At 39.2% G+C, this 19,313-nt stretch overlaps 4 non-coding genes across 4 annotated transcripts; 3 read left to right on the top strand and 1 right to left on the bottom strand.

Annotated features, from left to right (window-relative positions):
- Positions 1-3,223: 3,223 nt before the first annotated feature.
- TRNAI-AAU (transfer RNA isoleucine (anticodon AAU)) lies at positions 3,224-3,297 on the bottom strand. The gene has a single exon. It is a non-coding gene; the product is annotated as a tRNA-Ile (tRNA).
- A 10,181-nt stretch (positions 3,298-13,478) lies between these two features.
- TRNAI-AAU (transfer RNA isoleucine (anticodon AAU)) lies at positions 13,479-13,552 on the top strand. The gene has a single exon. It is a non-coding gene; the product is annotated as a tRNA-Ile (tRNA).
- A 1,161-nt stretch (positions 13,553-14,713) lies between these two features.
- Positions 14,714-14,787, top strand: TRNAI-AAU (transfer RNA isoleucine (anticodon AAU)). Its single transcript has one exon. It is a non-coding gene; the product is annotated as a tRNA-Ile (tRNA).
- A 2,105-nt stretch (positions 14,788-16,892) lies between these two features.
- TRNAI-AAU (transfer RNA isoleucine (anticodon AAU)) lies at positions 16,893-16,966 on the top strand. Its single transcript has one exon. It is a non-coding gene; the product is annotated as a tRNA-Ile (tRNA).
- Positions 16,967-19,313: the final 2,347 nt, after the last annotated feature.

Raw genomic sequence — 19,313 nt, 5'->3', positions numbered from 1 at the left:
ATAGTGATCCCAGAATACTTCGGAGTAGACTCTGACACTCTGACAGGACATTCAATAAAGATATTCAGTGAAAACAAGTCAGTGATTCAGGTAACCACAGCTTCCCAGCGGTTAATTGGGCGGTGGGACTAGAACGGATCCAGAAGCTTCTGAGAGAGCTCTGCAGCTCACTGTGGCTCAGTTACATTTTCACACGGTTCATGCTAACGTATCTACTTCAAACCCGATGCTACAGAGAGGGAGAGAAACCAAAAGACACGTAGAGACAGAAAGAGAGAACGGTGGAGACTGAGACAAAGAGACAGTCAGACAGAGAGGGAGAGATCAGGCTTCGGCTCGGCTTCGGTGATGCTTTTAACATAATAATAAGATCGATAAAGACAGTCAGAAAACCAGGCCGAAACCAGTCTCATAAATAAGAGAAGCTAGGGGTTTTAAGCAAGGGAGAAACAGTACGACTGCTCCAAGCACTGCTGACACTCTCACCGCTCTCCTTAAACAATGGCGGTAAAAAGTCAAGGATCGGATAACATCTGTGCTCTCCCTGAAACTCTTTTTGCATTTCTTCCCGCACACTGGCATGCATTGCATTCAGATATCACACTCTGTTGGGCCGTTCCCCAATCCATGGGCAGGCCTTTATTTTCTAGTTCTGTGTCTGCAGAAAGAGCTGCCATAACAACTGTTGCTTCGCGCGGGTCCTTTCCCTCTTTCTTCGTTCTCTCTGGGATGTAGACCTCGTATCAGCCAACCCCACTTAGCTCCTGGCACCCGAAGCACAGAATAGTGCGCCATCGTTCCGGAACGCTCCCAGGCTACTAGTACTGGGCTGTACTCGCCGATGTGGCAGGCCATGTGCCCTTCTGGGGACTCCGGGCTGGGGCTCCTGCAGCCGCAAACTAGATGTGGGCGCGGGAGGAGGGGATGGGGTGGCGTCTCTTTCCAGGTTGAGTGTGTCCACACACCACCTCAACTCTGCTGCTGCTCCTCGATACTCCGAGCAGTTCGCTTTTCTTTCCCGCCTCGCGGGTAACGGCTTCGCGTGCAGCAGGATCTCGGAACCGTTCTTTGGGCCATTCCAACTGGCGAACACCCAGCTAGCTAGCTGGACGGCCCCACTCGAGTCAGCTCTCTTGCTTGGAGTTAAAGGCGACGGACCAGAGAAATTCTTTTTTTTTTTTTTTTTAAATTTTTGTATTCATTTTTTCAAATTACCCCCCCTCCCTCCCCCCGATGACAGGCAATCCCATACATTTTACATGTGTTACAATATAGTCTAGGTACAATACATGTGTGTGAATACCATTTTCTTGTTGCACAATAAACATTAGAATCAGAAGGTACATGCAACCTGGGCAGACAGATATTAGTGCTAACAATTTACATTCACTTCCCAGTGTTTCTTCTCTGGGTGTAGCTACCTCTGTCCATCATTGATCAACTGGAAGTGAGTTGGATCTTCTTTATGTTGAAGATTTCCACTTCCATCAGAATACATCCTCATACAGTATTGTTGTTGAAGTGTACAGTGATCTTCTGGTTCTGCTCATTTCACTCAGCATCAGTTGATTTAAGTCTCTCCAGGCCTCTCTGTATTCCTCCTGCTGGTCATTTCTTACAGAGCAATAATATTCCATAACCTTCATATACCACAATTTACCCAACCATTCTCCAACTGATGGACATCCATTCATCTTCCAGTTTCTAGCCACAACAAAAAGAGCTGCCACAAACATTTTGGCACATATATGACTCTTTCCGCTCTTTAGTATTTCTTTGGGATATAATCCCAGTAGTAGCGCTGCTGGGTCAAAGGGTATGCACAGTTTGATAACTTTTTGGGCATAATTCCAGATTGCTCTCCAGAATGGCTGGATTCTTTCGCAACTCCACCAGCAATGTATTAGTGTCCCAATTTCCCCACATCCCCTCCAACATTTATCATTATTTGTTCCTGTCATCTTAGCCAATCTGACAGGTGTGTAGTGGTATCTCAGAGTGGTCTTAATTTGCATTTCTCTGATCAGTAGTGATTTGGAACACTCTTTCATGTGAGTGGATATAGTTTCAATTTCTCCCTCTGAGAATTGTCTGTTCATATCCTTTGACCATTTATCAATTGGAGAATGGTTCGGTTTCTTATAAATTATGGTCAGTTCTCTATATATTTTGGAAATGAGACCTTTGTCAGAACCTTTGTTTTTAAAAATATTTTCCCAATTTGTTACTTCCCTTCTAATCTTGTTTGCATTAGTATTATTTGTACAGAAACTTTTTAGTTTGATGTAACCAAAATCTTCTATTTTGTGATCAATAATGATCTCTAGTTCTCCTCTGGACCAGAGAAATTCTTGTTGAGTTCCGAATCCTGTCAACTTATCCGGAGGACGGTGTTGATTCAGTGCTGAGCAACTGGGACAATCCAATCTGCGTGTTTCCTAGTTCCCGTCAACGGTTTCTCCCTCTTTGTGTCATTGGACACGGAGTGCATTTGTCCTTTTGGTTCCCTGTATTTTGGGGAAAGAGAACAGCAACCGTGCTTCAGAGGATGTACCAGTCAGGGACTGCTCACGGCAGGGTTTCAAGGAATCAGATGCGGATGTTCGGGAGGAGCAGCTGAACCAACGGGGGAGCATGAATGTCGCGGAATACGGCGGTGCTGTAAGAGACAAGGACTAATTGTTCGAGGTTAGAGCCCATTAGAGCTTAGAGAAGAATGGAGCGATTTCCACACTCTGATGCAGTGAGTAAGCAGAGTCAATAAAACGGTATTTACACGGACGAGCACCATGTCATTGGAAAGAGCAGCCACATAAATGTGTGAACAGTCCCTGACTATAGAATATATATTCTATTTCAACATATATATTCTATATTCTATAACTATATATATTCTATATTCTAGAATATATATTCTATTTCAACATATCAATTTTGCTCCTCTCCCTCCCTCCCTACCTCTCCCTCTCCCTCTGAGCTGAAAGATATCAATAAAACGTCCACTTTAGGAACTGGTCATTCTATGTGTTTTGGAATTTCTTTCAGCTCACCTGGTGATGGCTTTTATCTGCGGTGCGGATAGTTAGGACGGGTTAAGTAAGCTGGTATTTCAAATTTGAGTTCCGTTACCCGACCACCACCACCCGAGTATCCCACGGTAAATAAAGACAGGAAGTTTCGAGGTATCCGACTAATTCTTCGGAGTATCCCTCGTAAAAGAAGCTGGCCCGTACGGGGATCGAACCCGCGACCTTGGCGTTATTAGCACCACGCTCTAACCAACTGAGCTAACCGGCCTCCTATAGAACTAGTTGTCTTAACACTTATATAAATACTATAGAAAGGGTCTTCTTGCCTTCTAAAATTGTTTTTAGTAAAAGAGTTAATCGGTTAAACATTTATTAAAGTGTCTACTATTCGCCAGTTAACTCTGAGGATACAAAAAAGAGGCAAAAGACAAAGGATTTCACAATCTAACAGAGGAGAAAAACAAGCAAACAAATATCTACAATAAACTCTTCATAGAATAAGTAATATATAAGTAAAAGAGGGAAAGTAATAGAATCAAGAGGGATTGGAAAAGGCTTCCTGTATCGTAAAGGAAGGAAAAGGACTCACATGTGCAAATATGTTTGTAGTAGCTCTTTTTGTGGAATTGGAAAAGGAATGGATGCCCATCAATTGGGGAATGGTTGAACGAGTTGTGATGTAGGAAGGTAATGGAATATTATTCCTCTATTAAAAAATAATGAACAAGCTGATTTTAGCAACTCCTGGAAAGATGTACTTGAACTGATGCTGAGCAAAACAAACAGAACCACGCATACATTGTACACAATAACAGCGAGAATGTATAACGATCAGCTATCAAAGATATGGTTCTTCTCAGTGTTTCAGTGATCCAAGCTTTGGACAGAAAATGCCATCTGCATCCAGGAAAAGAACTAAGGAGACTGAATATAAATCAATACGTGCTATGTTCATTTCTTTTTTCTGTATTTTTTTTTTTAATCTCTCCCATGGTTTTTCCCTTTTGTTTCAATTTTTCTTTCCCAACATGATTCATAAAGCAATACTTTTTAAAATAAATAATTTTACTAGAAAAAAAAAAAGAAAAATTACTGTAATAGACCCGATTTTCGTTATGAATCAAAGGCTGGGGGGCCGGAAACCAAACACTAGAGGGGAAAATATTCCTGGCATGGCAGAGGTGGAGAGAGGGAGAATACAGTGAGGGAGACAGTGCTGGGAAGGGGATGAGAAGGCGGCAGTTTAGTTGGAATCATGCAGTGCTGACGCTTGGCAAGGCTACATCTGAGATATATGCGGCTAGGGACTTAAGGGATTTAAGGGAAGAAACAATGAAAAGTTATATTGGTTCACCAAGGTAGGAAGATGGCGAAGAGAGGAGAGAGAGCCTGGGAGAAAATTGAAGAACTGAAGGTCACTATGGGTACAAACACCAGGATTGTTAAAAGATGGCAGAGGAAGAGGTGGAAAAGCCAATGGATCGTTTAAATAATGAATTCCAATGTTCTTGAATACAGTGGTGGTGCATTTGTGAATGGTCACAAGTACGATGTGACCATCTTTGTGCCTGAGAAAGGCAAGACGGAGGAGTGGGAAGTGAGTGGATTCAGCAACTGAGTGGTTTGAGTATTTAAGAGAGAATGAAGAAGGCAGAAGTGAAAGAGGAGAGAAAAAACTCGAAAAAGATATCAAACTCATAGACGAAGAAAGAGGAGTGACCAGGAGGTATAGAGACAATAGCTGCCAGTATTTTGATCAGATAGTAGATATTAAATACATGGCCCTCAAAGAACGAGATGTTACTGAGGGATGGAGATTGGGGGAGAATGTAGAAGTAGCAAAGAAGAAAAAGGACCATTCTAAATCCACTCTCTTAACCAGTGAATCAAAGGGAATGAATAAAGGTATGGTGAAAGGGAGAGGAGTCAGGTTTCAGAAATAGCTTAAAGATGGAAGAAGTGAGAAAGGTAAAGCTCGAGCTCAAATTCTTTTGCCCTGCTTTAAACACTAGAACATGATTTTCATTAATAGATAGTTTTTCTTCCTCAGTCAATTGCCTTCCAAAATGTAGGTGGGAGGACAGGCTTGAACTGATGATGGTGCTAGTAATTTAACTGTTCCAGAAAACATTTTGGAATTTTGCATCAAAAATCAACAAAGTGACTGATCACTACTACTCACACCTCTTAAAGTGGTCCAAGAAAGGGGTGAAAGGCACATATAAGAAGATATTTATAGAAATAACTTTTGTTGCAATTATGAAAAACCTGAAAACAAGGGGGAAGAAGGGCAATAAAAGGATTGCACAACATTGTTGAAAAAAAAGTTTAATGAACAGAGGGGAAGATTATTTTGCTTTAAGAAAGAGCAAAAAAGAACAAAGGATTCAGAATATCCGTGGGAAGACTTACAGGAAATGAGGCTGCTAGGGGAGTAACTATTGGGAGGGTAGTGAGTTGAAGATGAGTTATGATTTTGAAGAAGAAAAGAAAAGAACAATAACAGGCATTTAAACACTAGAAGAAAGTTTAGAAGGGGACACAGACATTACCCTTGAGTTAAATTTAATATATTAAAATATTTTGTGCAATATTATATGTGATATATTATAATATATTATGTGTAACATAAAATTCAGTCTCATAGTCTTCTTTTATTGAAATTTTCAGGTTAAATTTATCATTTTAAAAATTTAAAGATAAGACTATGTCAACTTGAGTCAATGCTGTATTCTCTGTTGGAAAAGTAATTCTTCTTTTAATAACTGTTAGTTACATTCCTTTATAATGGGAGGGTTACATTCCTTTATAAACTCTAACCTCAACCATATTCAACTCACCTCAAACTAAATAATTCAAAAAATATTACTTATGTGTAGATAAAGCCCATACAAAATGACAATAATACCTAAATTAATTTACTCATTAATTGTTCTACCCATCAAAGAACAAAAAGTCAAGAATTATAAGTGTAATAATGAAAAAAGTTGGAAGGAAGAGAGATTATTAACACCAGATCGCAAACTATAATAATAAAAAAACAGCAATCATTAAAAGTGATTTGGCTAAAACTGGAAATTTTTTTTTTATTATATATATATATATTATAATATTATCCTTTGTATTCATTTTTCCAAATTACCCCCCCCTCCCTCTATTCCCTCCCCCCGACGACAGGCAATCCCATACATTTTATATGTGTTACAATATAGTCTAGGTACAATACATGTGTGTGAATATCATTTTCTTGTTGCACAATAAACATTAGAATCCGAAGGTACATGCAACCTGGGCAGACAGATATTAGTGCTAACAATTTACATTCCCCTCCCAGTGTTTCTTCTCTGGGTGTAGCTACCTCTGTCCATCATTGATCAACTGGAAGTGAGTTGGATCTTCTTTATGTTGAAGATTTCCACTTCCATCAGAATACATCCTCATACAGTATTGTTGTTGAAGTGTACAGTGATCTTCTGGTTCTGCTCATTTCACTCAGCATCAGTTGATTTAAGTCTCTCCAGGCCTCTCTATATTCCTCCTGCTGGTCATTTCTTACCGAGCAATAATATTCCATAACCTTCATATACCACAATTTACCCAACCATTCTCCAACTGATGGACATCCATTCATCTTCCAGTTTCTAGCTACAACAAAAAGAGCTGCCACAAACATTTTGGCACATATATGTTTCTTTCCGCTCTTTAGTATTTCTTTGGGATATAATCCCAGTAGTAGCGCTGCTGGGTCAAAGGGTATGCACATAAAACTGGAATTTAAAAAAAATTAAGTCAAATAAGTGGAACAAATTAGCTATACAACATAAGGAGTCAAACAAAGATGATAGCATAGCATTCCACAAATTCAAGTATCCCAGGTATTAGGGTCAGGACTCACTACTTGCTTAAAAACAAACAAACAAACTGCTGGAAAAAAATAGAAAACAGTTTGGCAGAAAATGGGTATAGATCAGCCCTCACACTTATACCAAGATATGTGCCTTAAACATAGTGACATCATAAGCAAATTAGAGGAGCAAGGAAGAAATTATCTTTCAGATGTATGTATGCTGAAAGAGTTGTTGATTTCACAAGCAATGATAAGAATGATAGAAAGTTTAAAGGACAATTTTGGTTACATAAAATTTAAAAGTTTTTATACAAATCTAATGCTATCTAAATTAGAGCAAAAACAGGTAGTAGGGGAAAGAATATTTGTGGGAAGTTTCTAGAATAAAGATCTAGATTTAGGAAAGATAAGGAGCCAATTCAAAAAAAATTTAATTTACACAGATATTTTTTATTTCTTACATCACTATAGCATCCCATGTATCCCTCTCCCATCTCTCCAAATGACAAGTAGGGTTTTTAGAGTGGAAAAAAGTTAGCACAACTGAATGCACTGAAAAACATGTGATATATAGCACCTATGAATCTATCAATTTCATGAATGATGGTGGTATCTTCTAATATCTCTTCATGTAAGTCCTATTAGATCTTTATAATTTTCTTGTATTTACTTTTGATTTCGTTGTATATGTGTGGGGGTCATTCTTTCAATTTGCATTGTTATAATTACTGTGTATATTGCTTTCTTTGCTATGCTTATTTTACTTTGCATTAGTTCATATAGATCTTTCCATACTTCTCTGTATTGGTTACACATGTTATTTCTTACAATGCAGTAAAATTCCACTAACATCCACCTATCACATTTTATTTAGCCATTCTCCACTGGATGAGCATCCACTTTGTTTACAATTCTTACTTATCATAAAAAATGCTGCTATAAATATTTTGAGTGTATAGGGACTTTTTTTCTTATCAGTAGTTTTCTTGGGGCTAAACTAGATTCAAACTTATAAGATGAAGAGCTATTTCCCATAGATTAAAAAAAAGTTTGTTTTTTTTTTTTTAAGTTCTCAAAAGAAGAAATTTAAGCTATCAATAAACATGGGGAAAAATTACTCCAAATTTCTAAGAATTGTAGAAATGTACATTCAAATAACTGTTAAGTTTCTACTCACACACTTTATACTGGAAAAGATAATGAAAGAGGAAAATGACAAATACTGGAGCTATGGGAAAACAAGAAGAATAGGGCACTGTTAGTGGGGATATGAATTGGTTTATTCATTCTGGAAGCTATTTAGGACTATACTACTACTTATAGATTTATACAACAAACAGACTGAAGAAAGAGGCAATGGACTTACACTTATAAGAATATTTCTAGTAGCTCTTTTTTGAGTGGCCAAGAATTAGAAACTAAGAGTGGATCCACCTATTGTGGAATTAACATAATGGATTATTATTATGCCATTAAAAAGATCAAATGGACAATTTCAGAGGAAGCCGGGAAAACTTTTATGAACTGATACTAAGTGAAGTGAGCAGAACTTGGGTATACAGTGACAGAAACATTATTAAAAAAAAAAAAAAAACTTTGAAACACTTGAGAACTCTGATCAACTCAATAGTAAACCACTATTTACTCCAAAGGATTGAAAATATAACATCACCCACCTTTAGCTAGAGGGGCAAAGGATTTAAAATGTCATCATAATATGAATTTCTGGACTTATGTTCCTTCCTATATGTCATACAGTGTAACTGGGATGATCACTTCTCTGTATATGATAGGTCAATTTAAATGACTTGTTTATATGTTCACAGGTGGTTCAAGTGTGTCTTGTGCAATTGGCTAGAATTGCAAATTCTGTCCCAGAAGGAAAGGATGGAGCCAGTTAAGAATTTGGGCTGGCCATGAAACAGGGAGGGAGCATTTGGAAGGGGTTCTTTGACTAGTTTTAGTCTTGCTTAGGTTCACTTTCATGCCAATGAGAGGGAGTTGGAGTAAAATTAATTTCATAATTCAAGCATTCATACCATTATTCTGGAGTTGCATCAAAAGAAACTGTTAAAACAAATTTTTTGGGAGAAAGTTGCCCAGAAGAGATAAAGTGAAATTTGAAATTCAAGTTACCAGCACTCCAAACCTAAGGTAACTCTGTCTGAGTTTTGTAGTTTCCCTGAAATGAGTATAGAGACTCATGGGTATAGATTAACAGAACTGTCAATCTGTCCTTATCAGGGAAAAGCTCCTTAGTCATTGTGCTTTAGCAGATGGAAGCTGAGATGTCCTGTAGATAGTTGGAAGAGATGAAACACAGAAACTGCTTGTAGACAGAAGCCACTACAAGATGAAAGGAGATACTGAAGAAAAATGCTATGATAGTATATGAAAAAAATAAGAAGCATTTATCATTATATTAAATGATCAGAGACATTAGTAGCCCTAAAATTCTGGGGGTATGGATTGACCTGTTGTATGTACAAAACCCAAAAACACTTGTGCCCCAGATACAGTGATTTCTAGCACATGTACCTTCATCAATGTTCCTTAGTCACACATGTGCCTTCCATGCCTGTTGTCTGATTAGATATGATCTCTATGCATGTCCTATTCACAAGTCTTAATCTGTAGAAGAGTGGACAACATAAATACATGACATTGCATAAATGTGCTGTTCTGGGAGGGGTGTTATTTTTTGTTTGTTTTGGGTTTTTTTTGAAAGCTTTTTATTTTCAAAACATATGCATGAATATTTTTTCAACATTGACCCTTTCATAGCCTTGTGTTCCAAATTTTCTCCTCCTTCCCTCCACTCCCTCCCCTAGACGGCAAGCAATCCAATATATGTTAAATCCAATATTTGTAAACATATTTATCCAATTATCTTACTGTATAAGAAAAATCAGATCAAAAAGGAAAGAAAATGAGTAAGAAAACAAAATGCAACCGAACAATAACAAAAAGAGTGAGAATGTTATGTTGTGATCTATACTCAGTTCCCACAATCCTCTCTCTGGGTATAGATGGCTCTCCTCATCATGAGACATTTGGAACTGGCCTCAATCATCTCATTGTTGGAAAGAGTCATGTTAATCACAATTGATTGCTGTATCATATTGCTGTTGCTGTGTACAATGATCTAGTTCTGCTCATTTCACTTAGCATCAGTTCATGTAAGTCTCTCCAGGACTCTCTAAAATCATCCTGCTGATTGTGTCTTATAGAACAATAATATTCCATAACATTCATTCATATATTGTAACTTGTTCAGCCATTCTCCAGCTTATGGGCATGCACTCAGTTTCCAGTTTCTTGCCACTACAAAAAGGGATGCCACAAACATTTTTGCACATGTGGGTTATTTTCCCTCTTTTATGATCGTTTTGGGACATAAGCTCAGTAGAAATTCTGTTGGATCAAAGGATATGCACAATTTGATAACTTTTTGAGCATAGTTCCAAAATGCTCTCCAGAATGTCTGGATCCATTCACAATTCTACCAACAATGTATTAGTGTCCCAGTTTTCCCACATCCCCTCCAATATTTGTCATTATCTTTTCCTGTCATTTTAGCCAATCTGAGAGGTGTGCAGTGGTATCTCAGAGTTGTCTTAATTTGCATTTCTCTGATCAATAGTGATTTAGAGAACCTTTACATATGACTAGAAATGGTTTTAATTTCATCTGAAAATTGTCTGATCATATCCTTTGACCATTTATCAATTGGAGAATGGCTTGAATTCTTATAAATTTGAATCAGTTCTCCAGATATTTTAGAAATTAGGCCTTTATCAGAATAAACATAAAAATGTTTTCCCAATTCATTCCTTCCCTTCTAATCTTGTCTGTATTAGTTTTGTTTGTACAGAAACTTTTTAACTTAATATGATCAAAAGTATCTATTTGGTGTTAAATTATGAATTCCAGCTCTTCTTTGGTTACGAATTCCTTCCTTCTCCATAGATATGAGAGGTAAACTATCCTATGTTCTTCTAATTTGCTTGTAATATCACTCTTTATGTCCAAATGATGAACCCATTTAGACCTTATTTTGGTATATGGTGTTAAGTGTGGGTCAATGCCTAGTTTCTGCCATACTAGTTTCCAATTTTCTCAGCAGTTTTTGTCAAATAGTGAGTTCTTATGAGGGGTGTTATTTGGAGGTAGAAATGGAGGGTCTATATTTTCTGATTCAGTGGCTCTTGATTTAAAGTCAGATGTATTTTAGGTAAATGGCAAAAATTAAGATATCATGGGGCTCATGAACCATAAGATTTTTGTTTGTTCCATTGTTTTAAAATTTTTATTAATTCTTTTTCATTTTTACTTCATTTTCTGGTGAAGGACTTGCAGACTATGTGTTTAAACTGTGCACCCCCTCCCTCCCACTCAAACCTTCCCTCCTCATTATATTCAGAGATTTCATAGCAAGAAGAATATAGACGATCTTAGGACCTGAAAGAGTTCCAGCCTGAAAGAGCACAGCCTATAAGCTGTGTATTAGAACGTGTCCTAGCTATGTGACATAAAATTTGTGACCAAAACTGTGCAGCCTACTGGCATTTAGAGTCTGGAGCCATGAAGGTTTGGAATTGTATCATTTTGGTACATTGTTTGAAATCGCTAATAATAAGAGTAGTTGTATCATTTTGGATGTTGCTGGAATCTTTCATCCATGAAGGTGTTTAGCCAGAGTCTAGAAGCTAGATTGTTATGGAGGCTTGTATGATTGTGAGAAGAGGGATGATCATAGAAAGAGGATGGAGGTGGGCTTTAATGGGGAGTGGGACAATTGTTCCACAGTGGAAGGGGAGGGGCACTGACTCCAGAGGAAGAGGTGAGTAAAGTGGAAGACATGGGGGATGGGAGGAGATCAAGTGCTCTTGAAAATGAAGCCCCTTCATTTGTTCCCCAGAGGATTTCCAAAAAACCTTATTGGAGAAATTGTCTTAGAAAGTTTAGCTTGAAAAAAATAGATTTCATGAGCAGAACCAGAAGATCACTATACACTTCAACAACAATACTGTATGAGGATGTATTCTGATGGAAGTGGAAATCTTCAACATAAAGAAGATCCAACTCACTTCCAGTTGATCAATGATGGACAGAAATAACTACACCCAGAGAAGGAACACTGGGAAGTGAATGTAAATTGTTAGCACTACTGTCTATCTACCCAGGTTACTTATACCTTCGGAAGCTAATAATTAATGTGCAACAAGAAAATGGTATTTACACACATATATTGTATCTAGGTTATATTGTAACACATGTAAAATATATGGGATTACCTGTCATCCGGGGGGGAGGGAGTGGAGGGAGGGAGGGGATAATTTGGAAAAATGAATAAAAAAAAATAGATTTCAGGATAACAGAATTATGGAAATTCAGAAAGATTCTGTTGAAAGTTTCTTGTTTAATTCTTGGTCTAATTGTTCATGTGCACCATACAGAGTTCATAATGTTGGGTCCATTATCTTAATACTAGCATGTTTCATTTTGCAAATAAATATAAAATTTACCTTTCCATTGTGTATGTCAAAAAATTCTGAAAATTCTAAATCAAAGAGATATTTTAGTCATTTTTTTTTAGCTTTTTTGCTTTCTTGAATATTTGGAGCAATGACATCTTCCCTGAGTGTTTAATGTTTCTGCTTTTCCATGACCTGTTCATCATTGACTATTCCTAACTAGCTTCCCTATATATACATATATATAGATATAGATATTATAGATATAAATTCATCTAAAAATAATAAAAAACTTGCTGGGAATGTGAGAACTCATTTAGGTAGACAATAGTTTCAGACCCTTTCTAATGTATAGAAGTTCCAAATGACATCTCTACCCAAACAGATCTTTATCATTTAGAGATTAGAGTGAGTTACCTTTCTTAACTACAGCTTAAGAAGAGAGACTGAGTAAAGAGTAGAGGAAAATATATCTATTAGTTCTGAAAACTTATATAAAGGAAATATGACAATTTACTCATCAATATTAGAGCAAGAATCAGTTCACTGGTTAACAAAATATGTCATTAAGTCAATGGGTATGAAGAGATTTCAAAAGATTTATGAATGAAATAATGCTACATGTGATAAATAATAAGAAAGATACAAATCCAGATAGCTCTGAGACCTCTTCCTACAAGAAGTGAACTGACAAAGATGGGAAAGAAAAAAAAAAAAAAAAAAAAGGAAATTCTCAGTTATTCAGTATTGGGAAGACAAACGATAATTCACTGATGATGGAACTGCAAATTGGTTCGATTATTCTGGAAAACAGTCAAAAGTCACAGACCTATTCATACCCTCATTATATATAATGTGGCCGTGAAAATTGGCTAAAAGCTCACTACTTTTTGGTTAGTTTTTTGGATAATTCTATCAATAATCATAGGAAATAGTAATACATAGGAAAGGGAAAGGAAGGAAAGGAAGAGAAGGCAAGGAAAGGGAAAGAGGAGCAGGAGGAAAGGCAAACTTTGAGTCTAGTTACCTAGCTGATTGTCAACAATGACAATTGAAGAACTTTCCCTGTACAGGCTGAGGCTTCAGACAAAACTGAGAAAGGGCTTGGAATAACAATTTTTCCGGGGCCGGTTAGCTCAGTTGGTTAGAGCGTGGTGCTAATAACGCCAAGGTCGCGGGTTCGATCCCCGTACGGGCCAGGTACTATTTTTCCTTGCAAGGGATTTACCTCCTCCTGAGCTTTATCTTGAATCTACCACTGATTCAAGATGAGAGAGTCTCTGTCTTGGGAAACCTGTGTCCCCTGTAGAAAGGGGCGCTAGAACTGACTCTAGAAAGAGCGGGAATTTGACCAGACCTAAGTGAGGAGCTAGTGCGTTCCGGAAAACAGCAACAAGTCCCTTGCAAGGCAAAGGAGGAAGGGCAATGGCCTGCGCGAGTAGGGAGAGGAACCAGGCCCGTGAGAGACACTGCTTAATACTTTTGGGAGCGGAAAACGAAAGGACTTTTGATTATGTCGTTTAATGAATGTCGAGTCCCCACCCCCTCTCCCTTTCATTTAACTTCTACTTCCGTTTGCCTTCCAGGAAAGGAAATTATAATGTCAGCAATCCGCCTAGATGAGCTTCGAGTCCTCCAGGACTTTGTCAACCAGCTGTTTGACAGAGATCTCACATTCGGAGATGTGCATTTCATTTTTCTCGATGGCATCAAATTTGTGCCTATTTTGCCAAACCATCACTCTTTCTAATTCTAGTATCTTCTCTCATTTTTATGACAACAATTAAAATGAGAAAAAAAAAAAAGTATGCACCCTTTTCATTGATTAACCAACAATCCTGGTTGTTAGGCTGTGTTCCTTGACCACCCAGATCATAGTAAACTCCTTGAGCAGGAGCCATAGAATCAAAACCCTCTGGTTCTGCACTCTAATTCTGCACATGTTCACTAAATGATGGATTAAAAGGACGATTTTCACTGAGCCCCCAGGGGATTTCACTTCTCAATGGGGCTCACATAGAAAGGGAAAACCTTCTCATGTGGGAATGCTAAAAAGGGTGGATATTGAACTCTTTCCGCTCAGCAGCCATAGTGCTTTCACCTCGGAAAATGGGCCTCGGAGAGTAACAGAAAGACGAAGGATGTCATCCTCTCATTGCAACGATTTTAGCAATCACAATTTACAAAGGGAAGGGAAAGCGGGGGAAGGGCAAAGAAAGCAAGGGCACAGAAGGAGACAGAAGGAAGGACAGACTCTGAATCCAGGTATCCAACTGACACGAATGGCAATGACAGACCCAGGATACTCTGAATTTCTTCACTGTAATTACAAAGGACTTAGGGAAAAATCCCTTCTGTGGGGCCGGTTAGCTCAGTTGGTTAGAGCGTGGTGCTAATAACGCCAAGGTCGCGGGTTCGATCCCCGTACGGGCCAGTTTATTTTGCCCAGGGTCCACCACTCCGGGTCAAATAATCGCGGATTATTTCACTATGAAAATTCAACTTTCCCACGGCATGCCATCAACGAATAGCAATGAAAACCAGTCTGTCCTCCAGAAACTATCTACAGTTTGAGCCTTGGAGGCCTTGGAGCTACAAAACAGCTAACAACTTTCTCCCAAAAACAAGTTTGTCTCCTGTACAAAAGGGCTCGCGTTCTAACTCTAGGAAGAGTGTAAATTCCACCAGGCCTAGATGAGGAGCTAGTGCATTCCAGAAAAAAAAGAAAAAAAAGAAAAGCTACAAGTCCCGTGACAGAGGCCTCAGGAGGAAGACAAACGGCCTGAAAGAGGTCAATGCTTAGCACGCCCGGGAGCCAAAACCAGCACTTTTGATTGTGTTGTCTGATGAATCTGGAGATTCATTTGTTAAGTCAACCTTCACCTGAGCTCTGTCACTACATTTATCATTATTATTATTTTATCTTTGGGAACCCTGCAAACTGTGTGAGAGAAATGATGTCGGAGAATCAGATTTTCCAAGCCAGGATGGATCTCTGTCCTTTTGTATTTCCTCTTTCATTCTAGGAGGGGATAATTTAACTGGCGAATCTGTCTCTGTCAGGCTTGTTACCAAAAGGCAAAACAAAGATCACAGAGTTTCCTGTGTCCCCTGCGCCAGGGTGCAAGGACGAGATGTTTCTTGTCATCACTTAAGGGAATCCGATGCACTCAAATCAATCCATTCCTTTCGTTGCCGTTTTCGAGCCTCCCCTCCCCCCTTCATTTAGCTCCTACTCCCTTTTGCCTTCTAGTTTCATTTATGACATCAGCAATCGACGTAGGTGAGCTTCGAGTCCTCCAGGATCTTGTCAGCCAGCTGTTTGTCAGAGCTCTCACATTCGGAGGATGTGCCTTTCAGTCATTTTCCTCGATGGCATCAAAATATTGTGCCTGCTTTGCCAAACCACCACTGTTTCTAATTCTAGTATTTTCTCTCATTTTTATGACAATTAAAATTATTTTTAAAAAAAATTACATCCTTTTCATTGATTAACTAACAACCCTGGCTGTTAGTTCTGTATTCCCTGACCACCAGATCATAGTAAATTCCTTGAGAAGAGGGACCATAGAATCAAAATCCTCTGGTTCTGCTCTCTAGTTCTGTACATGTTCACTAAATAATGGATAAAGGGAATCATCACTGAATCCCAGGGCATATCGCTTCTCACTGGGTTTCAAATGGAAAGAGAAAATCTCCCCATTTAAGAATGCTAAAATCACCAGCTTTACTTTCTCCATTTGATTCCCACGACAAGTTACAGATCGATAAGAGTAGAGATGGTTCTCGGTGCAATGGGAGATTTTAGCCTTTTTTTTTTTTTAAATTAAGAACAGCTTTTTATTTTTCAAAACACATGGAAAGATAGTTCTCAACATTCACCCTTATAAAATTTTGTGTTCCAAGTTTGTTTTCCTCCTCCCCTTCCCTCTCCCCTACACAGCAAGTAATCCAATATAGGTTAAACATGTGCAATTCTTTTCCTGTCATTTTAGCCAATCTGAGAGATGTGAAGTGGTACCTCAGAGCTGAGACTTTAGCTAAAGCTAAAGTTTTTCCCAGATGTCATTTTGTGTAAGGCAATACCCATTCAGTGATTAAGGCTGGGCAAGAAATGAGGCAAAAAATGACTTCTACTTTAGTTCCCCCTTCTCCCACCCCACCCCCCAAAAAAGAAGGACCTTCTGGCCAATAATGGAAACAATTGCCATTTCCATTCCCTCTGCGCCTTCAAGAGCCCAAACAATGACGAAATGGTTCTTGAGCTGGGATATAGATGAAAGCTGGAGTGTTTGGGGTTAAAGGCATGTTCCTTAAGAAAGAAATCTAGCCCTTAAACCCAAGATATGTTGCAAGTTTTATCAATCACAATTTACATAGGGAAGGGAAAGGAAGGCAAGTGCACAGGAGATGCAGGAGGAAGGGCAGATTCTCAGTTATCCAATCGACTCTGTCAGGAATGTCAACAACGAAGTCCCAGGATGCTCTGAATTTCTTCACAGTAATTATACAGGCTTTAGGAAAATTTCCCCCGTGTAGGGCCGGTTAGCTCAGTTGGTTAGAGCGTGGTGCTAATAACGCCAAGGTCGCGGGTTCGATCCCCGTACGGGCCATTTTTGCCAGAGACAACTCATTCCGTGTCACTTCACGAACTGTTTCACAATGAAAATTCTACTTTCTCACAGCATGACACCAAGTCTTGAAAAGCAGTCTGTCCTCCAGAGACTAAATACAACTTGAGGTTTGGAGATATTATGTCTAGCTACGTTCTCCCAAGAATCTGTTTGTCTGTATTAGAGGGCACTTGTTCTAACTCTAGAAAGAGCAGTAAATTCCACCAGACCCCCCGGGTGAGGAGTTAGTGCACTCCAGAAAACAGGTACAAGCCCCGTGACAGAGGCCTCAGGAGGAAGACAAAAGGTCTCAGTGAAGTGGGCCCGTGCTATACCCACTGCTTAGCACTCCCTGAAGCCAAACCACCAGACCCCCCGGGTGAGGAGTTAGTGCACTCCAGAAAACAGGTACAAGCCCCGTGACAGAGGCCTCAGGAGGAAGACAAAAGGTCTCAGTGAAGTGGGCCCGTGCTATACCCACTGCTTAGCACTCCCTGAAGCCAAAACTAGAGACTTTTGATTGTGCTGTCTGATGAATCTCGAGCTTCATTTAAGTCGACTTTCTCCTGAGCTCTGTAATTACGTTTTATTATTTTCTTTTGAGGAATTTTATCTTTGGGACCCCTGCAAACTGTGTGAGGGAAGTGATGTCAGAGACATTTTCCAAGCCAGGATGGATCTCTGTCCTTTTGTATTTCCTCTCTCATTCTAAGAGGGTACAATTTAACTGGTGAATCTGTCTCTGTCAGGCTTGTTACCAAAATGCAAAATAAAAGTGCACAGTGTTTCTTTCCTCTGTCACCTGCGACAGGGTATAAGGAGATGTTTTTTGTCATCTTCTAAGGGCATCTGACGCAGCCAACCCAATCCATGCCTTTCTTTGGCTTTGCAAAGAGAATTTCCCCCCCCCCCCCCCACTCCCCTTTCATTTAACTCCTGCTTCCTTTTGCTTTCTAGTTTCATTCATTATTAGGATTCTTACAAGGTGATAAGTCACTGAAATTGATAGAGACAATAATTATCTAATTTAGCATGGTTCAATATGATTGATCTGTTCCTACAAGGGGATGTTATGGGCCAAAACTTGAAATGAGGTACTCAGCGGAATTGATGAGATAATGATTCTCTAATTTACATGTACTTAGTACTTACTATAATTCCTCAAGATTCACACCTTTAAGGAGGAGCTGACAAGCTCACTATAGGAAAAGCCTGCTCTTGGACTTCTGGGAGATTCACAAGCTCACTCTCTCAGAGGAGGAGTTCATTCCAACTTCCACCTTTGTGCTGGCTAGAGGCTGAAGGACAAACCTTTGGATTCGGAGACATTTGGAGGAAACTCTTGGAACCAAGGAGAGAGATAGTCCTCTAAGAAAGCTAACCGGGCCCCAGAAAAAGAGACAAGACTTGGAACGACACAATAAAGGACCTGGACTTTAATTCCTCGCTGCATTTGGGGTTATTGAACTGAACTGAAACTAAGGCTGCCTACAGAAGCTCCCCAAGAAACCTGCTCCCAGAGAACATTATAATCTAGAGAGAACATTACAATTCATGACTACAGCAATTGACGTTACAAGCTTTTTTTGTTTTTGTTTTTTTCATTTTTCCTCCCCCAAGGAGAAATGCCCAATTCCCCAGCTTATCCCTTTGACTCCAGGCTTCAATGACTTCCACTCAATGCCTTCCTAGCTCTGTTCCCTCTCCACTCTGAGTCTCTAAGAACTGCTGACCTTTGTTTTCTCTTCTTGCTCTGAGGGAATGGTCCCCAGGAGAATCGCAACACTGGCCAGTTAACTAGTTTAGGAAAGCATTGTATGCAGAAGGTGGCAATCCAAGGATCCAAGTCTCTCAACTTCCCAGAAGCTTCCACCTCTATCCGGAGCCCCTTGGCTCCTTGAGTTCTGTTATGGGCCAGAACTCTATACTTGAAACAAGGATTCTTGCAAGGTGCTAATTCAGTGGAATGGATGAGACAATTTGGTTTACCATAGTGATTAATAGTTCTCTAATTCAGCATGATTAAATTAATCTTACAACAAATAATGGTTCCCTGGTGATATAATGATTGATTTATACTCAGTATACTGCATATAAACTGGGACAAACTCAGCCAGAGACAGACTCAGAAGAGTTCGGAGATTCAGAAGGGGACTGGGACAGACAAGGGGAAGATAGTAGCTAGAGGCTGGAGCACAAGCTTTTGGACATGGAGACAGAGACTGTGGTGGTGGTTCTCCTGCCTCCCCCACAGAAATCCGGACACATTAGAGAGGACCTCTAGAAAGCTAGTGAAGCTCCAGGCAAGGAGACAAGACTTTGAAGGAGATAATAAAGAATTTGGACT

This window comes from Sminthopsis crassicaudata, chromosome 4 (genome assembly GCF_048593235.1).
Source record: "Sminthopsis crassicaudata isolate SCR6 chromosome 4, ASM4859323v1, whole genome shotgun sequence".
In the NCBI taxonomy this organism is placed as follows: Eukaryota; Metazoa; Chordata; class Mammalia; order Dasyuromorphia; family Dasyuridae; genus Sminthopsis; species Sminthopsis crassicaudata.
Note: the sequence above shows the minus strand (reverse complement) of the source record. Positions and strands in the feature narration are given on the sequence as shown.